Source organism: Syngnathus typhle, unplaced genomic scaffold (genome assembly GCF_033458585.1).
Source record: "Syngnathus typhle isolate RoL2023-S1 ecotype Sweden unplaced genomic scaffold, RoL_Styp_1.0 HiC_scaffold_215, whole genome shotgun sequence".
In the NCBI taxonomy this organism is placed as follows: Eukaryota; Metazoa; Chordata; class Actinopteri; order Syngnathiformes; family Syngnathidae; genus Syngnathus; species Syngnathus typhle.
Window position 1 is genome coordinate 35,476 of NW_026872120.1, and position 12,025 is coordinate 47,500.

Below are 12,025 nucleotides of genomic sequence, written 5' to 3' on the forward strand. Positions count from 1 at the left end.
TAAAAGTCAGGCGGAACGGCTCTGAAGCTCCAGACGGTGCTTCCTTGAATGCTTAGCCGCCTTTCGAGCTGCCATGCCGGGCTTGAGTTAGTGGTTTGCGCCCGGTACTCTACGTTAAAAGTCAGGCGGAACGGCTCTGAAGCTCCAGACGGTGCTTCCTTGAATGCTTAGCCGCCTTTCGAGCTGCCATGCCGGGCTTGAGTTAGTGGTTTGCGCCCGGTACTCTACGTTAAAAGTCAGGCGGAACGGCTCTGAAGCTCCAGACGGTGCTTCCTTGAATGCTTAGCCGCCTTTCGAGCTGCCATGCCGGGCTTGAGTTAGTGGTTTGCGCCCGGTACTCTACGTTAAAAGTCAGGCGGAACGGCTCTGAAGCTCCAGACGGTGCTTCCTTGAATGCTTAGCCGCCTTTCGAGCTGCCATGCCGGGCTTGAGTTAGTGGTTTGCGCCCGGTACTCTACGTTAAAAGTCAGGCGGAACGGCTCTGAAGCTCCAGACGGTGCTTCCTTGAATGCTTAGCCGCCTTTCGAGCTGCCATGCCGGGCTTGAGTTAGTGGTTTGCGCCCGGTACTCTACGTTAAAAGTCAGGCGGAACGGCTCTGAAGCTCCAGACGGTGCTTCCTTGAATGCTTAGCCGCCTTTCGAGCTGCCATGCCGGGCTTGAGTTAGTGGTTTGCGCCCGGTACTCTACGTTAAAAGTCAGGCGGAACGGCTCTGAAGCTCCAGACGGTGCTTCCTTGAATGCTTAGCCGCCTTTCGAGCTGCCATGCCGGGCTTGAGTTAGTGGTTTGCGCCCGGTACTCTACGTTAAAAGTCAGGCGGAACGGCTCTGAAGCTCCAGACGGTGCTTCCTTGAATGCTTAGCCGCCTTTCGAGCTGCCATGCCGGGCTTGAGTTAGTGGTTTGCGCCCGGTACTCTACGTTAAAAGTCAGGCGGAACGGCTCTGAAGCTCCAGACGGTGCTTCCTTGAATGCTTAGCCGCCTTTCGAGCTGCCATGCCGGGCTTGAGTTAGTGGTTTGCGCCCGGTACTCTACGTTAAAAGTCAGGCGGAACGGCTCTGAAGCTCCAGACGGTGCTTCCTTGAATGCTTAGCCGCCTTTCGAGCTGCCATGCCGGGCTTGAGTTAGTGGTTTGCGCCCGGTACTCTACGTTAAAAGTCAGGCGGAACGGCTCTGAAGCTCCAGACGGTGCTTCCTTGAATGCTTAGCCGCCTTTCGAGCTGCCATGCCGGGCTTGAGTTAGTGGTTTGCGCCCGGTACTCTACGTTAAAAGTCAGGCGGAACGGCTCTGAAGCTCCAGACGGTGCTTCCTTGAATGCTTAGCCGCCTTTCGAGCTGCCATGCCGGGCTTGAGTTAGTGGTTTGCGCCCGGTACTCTACGTTAAAAGTCAGGCGGAACGGCTCTGAAGCTCCAGACGGTGCTTCCTTGAATGCTTAGCCGCCTTTCGAGCTGCCATGCCGGGCTTGAGTTAGTGGTTTGCGCCCGGTACTCTACGTTAAAAGTCAGGCGGAACGGCTCTGAAGCTCCAGACGGTGCTTCCTTGAATGCTTAGCCGCCTTTCGAGCTGCCATGCCGGGCTTGAGTTAGTGGTTTGCGCCCGGTACTCTACGTTAAAAGTCAGGCGGAACGGCTCTGAAGCTCCAGACGGTGCTTCCTTGAATGCTTAGCCGCCTTTCGAGCTCTCCTGCCCGGCGTGGGTTTCGCGTCCGCGCCCGGTACATTATGGAAGCCAAAAAAAAAAAAAATTCTAAGTGCGAGTGGGACCGGCCTGGGGGGCTTCCTTGAAAGCCCATCCGCCCTCCGAGCTCTCCCACCGGTCGTGGGTTGGCGTCCGCCACTGCTCAAAGCGAACTTCAAATTATCTGCTTAATAATGTGGAACACCATTCTTAAGTAGTTTTTCCTTAATTTGGGCTCAACTGGCCGGTAATGATCCCCGGTGTCTGAGATTGATCTCAGTGATCCAAAGAGCCCTGACACGTAATACCATCCATGAGTTTAATTGAAAAACAAAAAATGTAATCTTTATGACACATAAATACAATTTGCATAATAATTTGGAACACAGTGTAGACTTCCAGCGGACCGCGCGCGGCTCGGCTGACGGCGCAGCGCGATCTGGTACCGCTGCGCGGGACGAAACACGCCCCGTGCAGAGTTCCAGGCGGCCGGGAAGACATTTAAGCGCTGCCGCTGCAGCTGCGGCGGGGATTTGCCGTCCTCCGGTGGACACGACGAGTAAATACACCAGCAATCGCACTTACACCGTGTTCCAAATTATTATGCAAGTGACATTTATCTCAGATTTTCCTAAATAGTCGATGCAAAATGAGTCAGCATAATTTTCAAGTCATCAACCATTATTTTGATGAATTCTAATTTTATTGAACAAACCTCCGAATGATCACAGAATTTTTAAAAAATAAAAAACTTAAAATGCACTGTTCCACATTATTACGCACAACAGAGTTTTATAACATTTTATAGGTTTTTATGAACTGAAATGCCCATCTTAAGAATTTACAGCATTAGGAGGTCATATTTACTGAAATCAAAAGCTATTTCAAAGAAAAGACAAACAAGTTACATTTTAACATAGGACCCTTTATTTCAATAAAAAACAAAGTTACATTTTAACATAGGACCCTTTGTTCAACAGCAGCTTCACGATTCTTCCATCCACTGAACTTGTGAGTTTTTGTACAGTTTCTGGTTGAATTTCTTGGCAGGATCTAAGAATAGCCTGCCAGAGCTGCTCTTTGGAATTGAACTGCCTCCCACCTTCGTAGATTTTCTGCTTGACGATGCTCCACAAGTTTTCAATAGGATTGAGGTCAGGGGAGCATGGGGGCCACACCATCAGTTTCTCTCCCTTTATTCCCATAGATGCCAAAGACGTTGACGTATTTCTTGCAGCATGAGACGGTGCATTGTCATGCATGAAGATGATCTTTTGACGGAAAGCACGGTTCTTCCTGTTGTACCATGGACAGAAGTGTTGAGTCAGAAATTCCACGTAGTTAACAGACGTAATTTTGACGCCTTCAGGGACCCTAAAGGGGCCAAGCAGCTCTCTCCCCATGATTCCGGCCCAAAACATCACTCCGCCACCTCCCTGCTGACGCCGCAGCCTTGTTGGGCTATCGTGGCCGTCCACCAACCATCCACGACTCCATCCATCTGTAAAGTCAAGTCAAATCAAGTTTATTTGTATAGCCCTAAATCACAAGCAGTCTCAAAGGGCTTCACATTGACAGAAATTGACAATTATTCTCAAAGCATCCCCTGAGCTCTCAAAAGTGCAAGGAAAAACTTAAAAAACCCTACCTGGCCCATCCAAGGTGGCACGGCACTCGTCGGTGAACAGGACTGTCTGAAAATTTGTCTTCATGTAAGTCTGGGCCCACTGCAGCCGTTTCTGCTTGTTCGCGTTGTTCAGGGGTGGCCGAATGGAGGGTTTCCGCACAACTGCAAGCCTCTGGAGGATCCTGCACCTCGTCGTTCGTGGGACTTCACTGGCACCAGCAGCGTCGAATATTTGTTTGCTCGTCTTTAGTGGCATGCTTGCAGCCGCCCTCTTGATTCGATTTGTTTGTCTTGCAGAAACCTTCCTTGTCGTGCCTTTGTCTGCACGAACGCGCGTTTGCTCCGAATCAGCGACGAATTTCTTCAAAGTTCGATGGTCGCGCTTAAGCTTTCGTGCAATATCGAATGTCTGCATACCTTGTCCAAGGCATCGAACGATTTCACGCTTCTCGACAGCAGAGAGATCCTTTTTCCTCCCCATGGTTGAACGAAATGGCCGAACGCTTAAAAACGCGGAACTTAAATAGACTTGTTAATTACTACAATTGCGCTCACCTGGCAGACTACCATGGACTGTACCATGACTGAGGGTGATTTCAGTACTTGAAAAACAAAAAATGTAATCTTTATGACACTTAAATACATTTTGCATAATAATTTGGAACACGGGACCGTGTTCCAAATTATTATGCAAAGGATATTTATCTCAGATTTTCCTAAATAGCTTCCTTGAAATGTTACCCGGCTTTTGAGCTCTCCTGCCGGGCGTGGGTTTGCGTCAGCGCCCGGTAACATTATGGAAGCTAAAAGAAAGAAAAAAGAAACAAATCTAAGTGCGATTGCTGGTGTCTAAATACATTTTGCATAATAATTTGGAACACGGGACCGTGTTCCAAATTATTATGCAAGTGATATTTATCTCAGATTTTCCTAAATAGCTTTACTCGTCGTGCCGACCGGAGGGAGGCCACTCCCCGCCGCAGCTGAACAGTCATCCCGGCCTAGTGGAGGTCTGCGCAGGGGGGGTCTTCCTTGAAATGTTACCCGGCTTTTGAGCTCTCCTGTCCGGCGTGGGTTTGCGTCAGCGGCCGGTGTCATTTACTCGTCGTGCCGACCGGAGGGAGGCCACTCCCCGCCACAGCTGAACAGTCATCCCGGCCTAGTGGAGGTCTGCGCAGGGGGGGTCTTCCTTGAAATGTTACCCGGCTTTTGAGCTCTCCTGTCCGGCGTGGGTTTGCGTCAGCGGCCGGTGTCATTTACTCGTCGTGCCGACCGGAGGGAGGCCACTCCCCGCCACAGCTGAACAGTCATCCCGGCCTAGTGGAGGTCTGCGCAGGGGGGGTCTTCCTTGAAATGTTACCCGGCTTTTGAGCTCTCCTGTCCGGCGTGGGTTTGCGTCAGCGGCCGGTGTCATTTACTCGTCGTGCCGACCGGAGGGAGGCCACTCCCCGCCACAGCTGAACAGTCATCCCGGCCTAGTGGAGGTCTGCGCAGGGGGGGTCTTCCTTGAAATGTTACCCGGCTTTTGAGCTCTCCTGTCCGGCGTGGGTTTGCGTCAGCGGCCGGTGTCATTTACTCGTCGTGCCGACCGGAGGGAGGCCACTCCCCGCCACAGCTGAACAGTCATCCCGGCCTAGTGGAGGTCTGCGCAGGGGGGGTCTTCCTTGAAATGTTACCCGGCTTTTGAGCTCTCCTGTCCGGCGTGGGTTTGCGTCAGCGGCCGGTGTCATTTACTCGTCGTGCCGACCGGAGGGAGGCCACTCCCCGCCACAGCTGAACAGTCATCCCGGCCTAGTGGAGGTCTGCGCAGGGGGGGTCTTCCTTGAAATGTTACCCGGCTTTTGAGCTCTCCTGTCCGGCGTGGGTTTGCGTCAGCGGCCGGTGTCATTTACTCGTCGTGCCGACCGGAGGGAGGCCACTCCCCGCCACAGCTGAACAGTCATCCCGGCCTAGTGGAGGTCTGCGCAGGGGGGGTCTTCCTTGAAATGTTACCCGGCTTTTGAGCTCTCCTGTCCGGCGTGGGTTTGCGTCAGCGGCCGGTGTCATTTACTCGTCGTGCCGACCGGAGGGAGGCCACTCCCCGCCACAGCTGAACAGTCATCCCGGCCTAGTGGAGGTCTGCGCAGGGGGGGTCTTCCTTGAAATGTTACCCGGCTTTTGAGCTCTCCTGTCCGGCGTGGGTTTGCGTCAGCGGCCGGTGTCATTTACTCGTCGTGTCCACCGGAGGGAGGCCACTCCCCGCCGCAGCTGCAGCGGCAGCTTTGAAACGTCATCCCGGCCCCCTGGAACTGTGCGCGGGGGGGGCGATGCGTCCCGTGCGAGGTACCAGGTCGCGCTGCGCCGTCTGCCTGGCCGCTTTGGGCCCGCTGGAAGTCTATTAAAGCTCCGCGATCTCCGCCTCGGTGCTTAAAAAGCGTCCATCCGCTCTCCTGGAGCTTCTTTCGGTCATCTCGTCCGCGTGCACGGCCTGCCGGTGGCACCGGCTGGAGCTCCGCAAAAAGCTCCATTTCTGTTAAAAATGCTTAGCCGCGTCCCTGGAAGCCCAATCGGGCGTAGAAAGTGAGGGGGAAGGCCCCCAAAGCACCGGCTGGAAGTCCCAAAAAAGCTCCATGATTGGTCAATAATGCTTAGCCGCCTCCCTGGAAGCCTAATCGGGCATAAAAAGCTAGGCGGAACGGCCCCAAAGCTCCACACGGAAGTCCCAAAAAAGCTCCATGATTGGTCAATAATGCTTAGCCGCCTCCCTGGAAGCCTAATCGGGCATAAAAAGCTAGGCGGAACGGCCCCAAAGCTCCACACGGAAGTCCCAAAAAAGCTCCATGATTGGTCAATAATGCTTAGCCGCCTCCCTGGAAGCCTAATCGGGCATAAAAAGCTAGGCGGAACGGCCCCAAAGCTCCACACGGAAGTCCCAAAAAAGCTCCATGATTGGTCAATAATGCTTAGCCGCCTCCCTGGAAGCCTAATCGGGCATAAAAAGCTAGGCGGAACGGCCCCAAAGCTCCACACGGAAGTCCCAAAAAAGCTCCATGATTGGTCAATAATGCTTAGCCGCCTCCCTGGAAGCCTAATCGGGCATAAAAAGCTAGGCGGAACGGCCCCAAAGCTCCACACGGAAGTCCCAAAAAAGCTCCATGATTGGTCAATAATGCTTAGCCGCCTCCCTGGAAGCCTAATCGGGCATAAAAAGCTAGGCGGAACGGCCCCAAAGCTCCACACGGAAGTCCCAAAAAAGCTCCATGATTGGTCAATAATGCTTAGCCGCCTCCCTGGAAGCCTAATCGGGCATAAAAAGCTAGGCGGAACGGCCCCAAAGCTCCACACGGAAGTCCCAAAAAAGCTCCATGATTGGTCAATAATGCTTAGCCGCCTCCCTGGAAGCCTAATCGGGCATAAAAAGCTAGGCGGAACGGCCCCAAAGCTCCACACGGAAGTCCCAAAAAAGCTCCATGATTGGTCAATAATGCTTAGCCGCCTCCCTGGAAGCCTAATCGGGCATAAAAAGCTAGGCGGAACGGCCCCAAAGCTCCACACGGAAGTCCCAAAAAAGCTCCATGATTGGTCAATAATGCTTAGCCGCCTCCCTGGAAGCCTAATCGGGCATAAAAAGTTAGGCGGAACGGCTCCAAAGCTCCACACGGAAGTCCCAAAAAAGCTCCATGATTGGTCAATAATGCTTAGCCGCCTCCCTGGAAGCCTAATCGGGCATAAAAAGCTAGGCGGAACGGCCCCAAAGCTCCACACGGAAGTCCCAAAAAAGCTCCATGATTGGTCAATAATGCTTAGCCGCCTCCCTGGAAGCCTAATCGGGCATAAAAAGCTAGGCGGAACGGCCCCAAAGCTCCACACGGAAGTCCCAAAAAAGCTCCATGATTGGTCAATAATGCTTAGCCGCCTCCCTGGAAGCCTAATCGGGCATAAAAAGCTAGGCGGAACGGCCCCAAAGCTCCACACGGAAGTCCCAAAAAAGCTCCATGATTGGTCAATAATGCTTAGCCGCCTCCCTGGAAGCCTAATCGGGCATAAAAAGCTAGGCGGAACGGCCCCAAAGCTCCACACGGAAGTCCCAAAAAAGCTCCATGATTGGTCAATAATGCTTAGCCGCCTCCCTGGAAGCCTAATCGGGCATAAAAAGCTAGGCGGAACGGCCCCAAAGCTCCACACGGAAGTCCCAAAAAAGCTCCATGATTGGTCAATAATGCTTAGCCGCCTCCCTGGAAGCCTAATCGGGCATAAAAAGCTAGGCGGAACGGCCCCAAAGCTCCACACGGAAGTCCCAAAAAAGCTCCATGATTGGTCAATAATGCTTAGCCGCCTCCCTGGAAGCCTAATCGGGCATAAAAAGCTAGGCGGAACGGCCCCAAAGCTCCACACGGAAGTCCCAAAAAAGCTCCATGATTGGTCAATAATGCTTAGCCGCCTCCCTGGAAGCCTAATCGGGCATAAAAAGCTAGGCGGAACGGCCCCAAAGCTCCACACGGAAGTCCCAAAAAAGCTCCATGATTGGTCAATAATGCTTAGCCGCCTCCCTGGAAGCCTAATCGGGCATAAAAAGCTAGGCGGAACGGCCCCAAAGCTCCACACGGAAGTCCCAAAAAAGCTCCATGATTGGTCAATAATGCTTAGCCGCCTCCCTGGAAGCCTAATCGGGCATAAAAAGTTAGGCGGAACGGCTCCAAAGCTCCACACGGAAGTCCCAAAAAAGCTCCATGATTGGTCAATAATGCTTAGCCGCCTCCCTGGAAGCCTAATCGGGCATAAAAAGTTAGGCGGAACGGCCCCAAAGCTCCACACGGAAGTCCCAAAAAAGCTCCATGATTGGTCAATAATGCTTAGCCGCCTCCCTGGAAGCCTAATCGGGCATAAAAAGTTAGGCGGAACGGCCCCAAAGCTCCACACGGAAGTCCGAAAAAAGCTCCATGATTGGTCAATAATGCTTAGCCGCCTCCCTGGAAGCCTAATCGGGCATAAAAAGTTAGGCGGAACGGCCCCAAAGCTCCACACGGAAGTCCGAAAAAAGCTCAAAAATTTTCTAAGTGCCAACGGCTCATTCGCCGTAATGTGTCCGCTCCGCGCTGGTTCCCCGGTCGGCCGCGAATAGCGCAAAATCAGCCTCACGGAAGTTCGAAAAAAGCTCAAAAATTTTCTAAGTGCCAACGGCTCATTCGCCGTAATGTGTCCGCTCCGCGCTGGTTCCCCGGTCGGCCGCGAATAGCGCAAAATCAGCCTCACGGAAGTTCGAAAAAAGCTCAAAAATTTTCTAAGTGCCAACGGCTCATTCGCCGTAATGTGTCCGCTCCGCGCTGGTTCCCCGGTCGGCCGCGAATAGCGCAAAAATCAGCCTAAGTGCAGTACCAACCTTGGCGTGTTGGTGCGCCAGAGTACGATGAGTTGGTCCCCCTAGTCACTGTACTCATTACCTTTACCCCCTAATCGCAAAATATAGTCAGAACGTATATGCAGAAGACTATTTTTTTCTTTTTTAAAATTTTCTAAGTGCCAGCGGATGCTGGCACACGAACTGTCCGAGCTACGACGGTTCTCCGGTCGGACAGCGAGGGTGAAAAAGCGGTCCTAAAATCACCGAGGGCTGCCGCACAAGTTGTCCGAGTGGCGACGGTTCCCCGGTCGGCCACGAATGTCGAAAATTCGGCCTCTCCACCACGGAGGTCGGTGAGAATTTCAGAATATTTTCTAAGTGCCAACGGCTCTTGCGCCGTAAAGTGTCCGCTTTGCCTGGTTCCCTCGGTCGGCCACAAATAGCGAAAAATCAGCCTCTCCTTCTGGAGCTCGCCTAAGTGCCAACGGCTCTTGCGCCGTAATGTGTCCGCTTTGTCTGGTTCCCTCGGTCGGCCACAAACGGCGAAAAATCAGCCTCTCCTTCTGGAGCTCGTGCCAACTTTGGCGAATATTTTCTAAGTGCCAACGGCTCTTGCGCCGTAAAGTGTCCGCTTTGCCTGGTTCCCTCGGTCGGCCACAAATAGCGAAAAATCAGCCTCTCCTTCTGGAGCTCGCCTAAGTGCCAACGGCTCTTGCGCCGTAATGTGTCCGCTTTGTCTGGTTCCCTCGGTCGGCCACAAACGGCGAAAAATCAGCCTCTCATTCTGGAGCTCGTGCCAACTTTGGCGAATATTTTCTAAGTGCCAACGGCTCTTGCGCCGTAATGTGTCCGCTTTGCCTGGTTCCCTCGGTCGGCCACAAATAGCGAAAAAATCAGCCTCTCCTTCTGGAGCTCGCCTAAGTGCCAACGGCTCTTGCGCCGTAATGTGTCCGCTTTGCCTGGTTCCCTCGGTCGGCCACAAACGGCGAAAAATCAGCCTCTCATTCTGGAGCTCGTGCCAACTTTGGCGAATATTTTCTAAGTGCCAACGGCTCTTGCGCCGTAATGTGTCCGCTTTGCCTGGTTCCCTCGGTCGGCCACGAACGGCGAAAAATCAGCCTCTCCTTCTGGAGCTCGCCTAAGTGCCAACGGCTCTTGCGCCGTAATGTGTCCGCTTTGCCTGGTTCCCTCGGTCGGCCACAAACGGCGAAAAATCAGCCTCTCCTTCTGGAGCTCGCCTAAGTGCCAACGGCTCTTGCGCCGTAATGTGTCCGCTTTGCCTGGTTCCCTCGGTCGGCCACAAATAGCGAAAAACCAGCCTCTCCTTCTGGAGCTCGCCTAAGTGCCAACGGCTCTTGCGCCGTAATGTGTCCGCTTTGCCTGGTTCCCTCGGTCGGCCACAAACGGCGAAAAATCAGCCTCTCCTTCTGGAGCTCGCCTAAGTGCCAACGGCTCTTGCGCCGTAATGTGTCCGCTTTGCCTGGTTCCCTCGGTCGGCCACAAATAGCGAAAAACCAGCCTCTCCTTCTGGAGCTCGCCTAAGTGCCAACGGCTCTTGCGCCGTAATGTGTCCGCTTTGCCTGGTTCCCTCGGTCGGCCACAAACGGCGAAAAATCAGCCTCTCCTTCTGGAGCTCGCGCCAACTTTGTCAAAAAATTTCTAAGTGCCAACGGCTCTTGCGCCGTAAAGTGTCCGCTTTGCCTGGTTCCCTCGGTCGGCCACAAATAGCGAAAAATCAGCCTCTCCTTCTGGAGCTCGTGCCAACTTTGGCGAATATTTTCTAAGTGCCAACGGCTCTTGCGCCGTAATGTGTCCGCTTTGCCTGGTTCCCTCGGTCGGCCACAAATAGCGAAAAATCAGCCTCTCCTTCTGGAGCTCGCCTAAGTGCCAACGGCTCTTGCGCCGTAAAGTGTCCGCTTTGTCTGGTTCCCTCGGTCGGCCACAAACGGCGAAAAATCAGCCTCTCCTTCTGGAGCTCGTGCCAACTTTGGCGAATATTTTCTAAGTGCCAACGGCTCTTGCGCCGTAAAGTGTCCGCTTTGTCTGGTTCCCTCGGTCGGCCACAAATAGCGAAAAATCAGCCTCTCCTTCTGGAGCTCGCGCAAGTGCCAACGGCTCTTGCGCCGTAAAGTGTCCGCTTTGTCTGGTTCCCTCGGTCGGCCACAAATAGCGAAAAATCAGCCTCTCCTTCTGGAGCTCGTGCCAACTTTGGCGAATATTTTCTAAGTGCCAACGGCTCTTGCGCCGTAATGTGTCCGCTTTGTCTGGTTCCCTCGGTCGGCCACAAATAGCGAAAAATCAGCCTCTCCTTCTGGAGCTCGTGCCAACTTTGGCGAATATTTTCTAAGTGCCAACGGCTCTTGCGCCGTAAAGTGTCCGCTTTGCCTGGTTCCCTCGGTCGGCCACAAATAGCGAAAAATCAGCCTCTCCTTCTGGAGCTCGCGCCAACTTTGTCAAAAAATTTCTAAGTGCCAACGGCTCTTGCGCCGTAAAGTGTCCGCTTTGCCTGGTTCCCTCGGTCGGCCACAAATAGCGAAAAATCAGCCTCTCCTTCTGGAGCTCGCGCCAACTTTGTCAAAAAATTTCTAAGTGCCAACGGCTCTTGCGCCGTAAAGTGTCCGCTTTGCCTGGTTCCCTCGGTCGGCCACAAATAGCGAAAAATCAGCCTCTCCTTCTGGAGCTCGCGCCAACTTTGTCGAAAAATTTCTAAGTGCCAACGGCTCTTGCGCCGTAAAGTGTCCGCTTTGTCTGGTTCCCTCGGTCGGCCGCAAATAGCGAAAAATCAGCCTCTCGCCCGTCAGGTACCAGGCGTTGGGGTACCAGGGGTAAGTGCAGTACCAGCTTTGGTCTGTTGGTGCGCCAGAGTACGATGAGTTGGTCCCCCTAGTCACTGTACTCATTACCTTTACCCCCAAATCGCAAAATATAGTCAGAACGAGTGTGGGGAACACAAGTTTTGGCCCCGAGAACCAGGCGGCTGGTGTCTCTAGCGATGTGTTCCCCCCCAAAAAGTGTTCACATGCTCGGACAGCGAACCTAGGAGCTACCGCAAAGCACTCTGGAAGTGCAAGAGCGAAAAATTTTCTAAGTACAAAAACTCTCGAAAATTTTCAAAGTGTCACAGTGCTCGAAAATTTTCAAAGTGCTACATGCTTTCCATCCAAGGAAGGAATAGTGGAGGACCGGCCGCCTCCTTAAACACAAGCCGGCGGAACGACGGGGAGGACCGGCCGCCTCCTTAAACACAGGCCGGTGGAACGTTTGGCAGAATTCTTCTCGTGGAGGACCGGCCGCCTCCTTAAACACAAGCCGGCGGAACGACGGGGAGGACCGGCCGCCTCCTTAAACACAGGCCGGTGGAACGTTTGGCAGAATTCTTCTCGTGGAGGACCGGCCGCCTC